A 3756-nucleotide genomic window follows, 5' to 3' on the forward strand; every position below is an offset into this window, starting at 1 on the left:
AAGTTACATAATCCATGTTCATTAGTTATAATAATCCATGTTAAATAATCAATGTACATTAGACATAATAATAATGTTACATAATCCATGTTCATTAGTTATAATAATCCATGTTACATAATCCATGTTCATTAGACATAATAATAATGTTACATAATCCATGTTCATTAGTTATAATAATCCATGTTACATAATCCATGTACATTAGACATAATAATGCATGTTACATAATCTATGTTCATTAGTTATAATAATCCATGTTAAATAATACATGTACATTAGACATAATAATAATGTTACATAATCCATGTTCATTAGACATAATGATGCATGTTACACAATCCATGTTCATTAGTTATAATAATCCATGTTAAATAATCCATGTACATTAGACATAATCCATGTTACATAATCCATGTTCATTAGACATAATGATGCACGTTACATAATCCATGTTAATTAGACATAACAATAATGTTACATAATCCATGTTCATTAGATATAATAATCCATGTTCATTAGACATAATAATAATGTTACATACTACATGTTCATTAGACATAATGATGCATGTTACATAATCCATGTTCATTAGTTATAATAATCCATGTTAAATAATCCATGTTCATTAGACATAATGATGCACGTTACATAATCCATGTTCATTAGTCATAATAATCCATGTTACATAATCCATGTTCATTAGACATAATGATGCACGTTACATAATCCATGTTCATTAGTTATAATAATCCATGTTACATAATACATGTTCATTAGACATAATAATGCATGTTACATAATCCATGTTCATTAGACATAATAATAATGTTACATAATCCATGTTCATTAGATATAATAATCCATCTTCATTAGACATAATAATAATGTTACATAATCCATGTTCATTAGTTATAATAATCCATGTTACATAATCCATGTACATTAGACATAATAATGCATGTACATAATCCATGTTCATTAGTTATAATAATCCATGTTACATAATCCATGTACATTAGACATAATAATGCATGTTACATAATCCATGTTCATTAGTTATAATAATCCATGTTAAATAATCCATGTACATTAGACATAATAATAATGTTACATAATCCATGTTCATTAGTTATAATAATCCATGTTACATAATCCATGTACATTAGACATAATAATAATGTTACGTAATCCAAGTTCAATAATTATAATAATCCATGTTACATAATCCATGTTCATTAGACATAATAATAATGTTACATAATACATGTTCATTAGACATAATGATGCATGTTACATAATCCATGTTCATTAGTTATAATAATCCATGTTACATAATCCATGTTCATTAGACATAATGATGCACGTTACATAATACATGTTCATTAGTTATAATAATCCATGTTACATAATACATGTTCATTAGACATAATAATGCATGTTACATAATCCATGTTCATTAGACATAATAATGTTACATAATCCATGTTCATTAGATATAATAATCCATGTTCATTAGACATAATAATAATGTTACATAATCCATGTTCATTAGTTATAATAATCCATGTTACATAATCCATGTACATTAGAAATAATAATAATGTTACATAATCCATGTTCATTAGTTACAATAATCCATGTTACATAATCCATGTACATTAGACATAATAATAATGTTACATAATCCACATTCATTAGTTATAATAATCCATGTTACATAATCCATGTTCATTAGACATAATAATAATGTTACATAATCCATGTTCATTAGTTATAATAATCCATGTTACATAATCCATGTACATTAGACATAATAATGCATGTTACATAATCCATGTTCATTCGTTATAATAATCCATGTTAAATAATCCATGTACATTAGACATAATAATGCATGTTACCTAATCCATGTTCATTAGTTATAATAATCCATGTTAAATAATCCATGTTCATTAGACATAATGATGCACGTTACATAATCCATGTTCATTAGTTATAATAATCCATGTTACATAATCCATGTTCATTAGACATAATGATGCACGTTACATAATCCATGTTCATTAGTTATAATAATCCATGTTACATAATACATGTTCATTAGACATAATAATGCATGTTACATAATCCATGTTCATTAGACATAATAATAATGTTACATAATCCATGTTCATTAGATATAATAATCCATGTTCATTAGACATAATAATAATGTTACATAATCCATGTTCATTAGTTATAATAATCCATGTTACATAATCCATGTACATTAGACATAATAATAATGTTACATAATCCATGTTCATTAGTTATAATAATCCATGTTAAATAATCCATGTACATTAGACATAATAATAATGTTACATAATCCATGTTCATTAGTTATAATAATCCATGTTACATAATCCATTTACATTAGACATAATAATAATGTTACATAATCCAAGTTCATTAGTTATAATAATCCATGTTACATAATCCATGTTCATTAGACATAATAATAATGTTACATAATCCATGTTCATTAGTTATAATACTCCATGTTAGATAATCCATGTACATTAGACATAATAATGCATGTTACATAATCCATGTTCATTAGTTATAATAATCCATGTTAAATAATCCATGTACATTAGACATGATAATGCATGTTACATAATCCATGTTAAATAATCCATGTACTTTAGACATAATAATAATGTTACATAATCCATGTTAATTAGACATAATGATGCACGTTACATAATCCATGTTCATTAATTATAATAATCCATGTTAAATAATCCATGTACATTACACATAATACATGTTACATAATCCATGTTCATTAGACATAATGATGCACGTTACATAATCCATGTTCATTAATTATAATAATCCATGTTCATTAGACATAATAATAATGTTACATAATACATGTTCATTAGACATAATGATGCATGTTACATAATCAATGTTCATTAGTTATAATAATCCATGTTAAATAATCCATGTACCTTTGACATAATAATGCATGTTACATAATCCATGTTCATTAGTTATAATTATCCATGTTAAATAACCCATGTTCATTAGACATAATGATGCACGTTACATAATCCATGTTCATTAGTTATAATAATCCATGTTACATAATCCATGTTCATTAGACATAATGATGCACGTTACATAATCCATGTTCATTAGTTATAATAATCCATGTTACATAATACATGTTCATTAGACATAATAATGCATGTTACATAATCCATGTTCATTAGACATAATAATAATGTTACATAATCCATGTTCATTAGATATAATAATCCATGTTCATTAGACATAATAATAATGTGACATAACCCATGTTCATTAGTTATAATAATCCATGTTACATAATCCATGTACATTAGACATAATAATGCATGTTACATAATCCATGTTCATTAGTTATAATAATCCATGTTAAATAATCCATGTACATTAGACATAATAATAATGTTACATAATCCATGTTCATTAGTTATAATAATCCATGTTACATAATCCATGTACATTAGACATAATAATAATGTTACATAATCCACGTTCATTAGTTATAATAATCCATGTTACATAATCCATGTTCATTAGTTATAATAATCCATGTTACATAATCCATGTTCATTAGACATAATGATGCACGTTACATAATCCATGTTCATTAGTTATAATAATCCATGTTACATAATCCATGTTACATTAGACATAATAATGCAAGTTCCATAATCC

This window comes from Thalassophryne amazonica, chromosome 16, assembly GCF_902500255.1.
Source record: "Thalassophryne amazonica chromosome 16, fThaAma1.1, whole genome shotgun sequence".
Taxonomy (NCBI): domain Eukaryota; kingdom Metazoa; phylum Chordata; class Actinopteri; order Batrachoidiformes; family Batrachoididae; genus Thalassophryne; species Thalassophryne amazonica.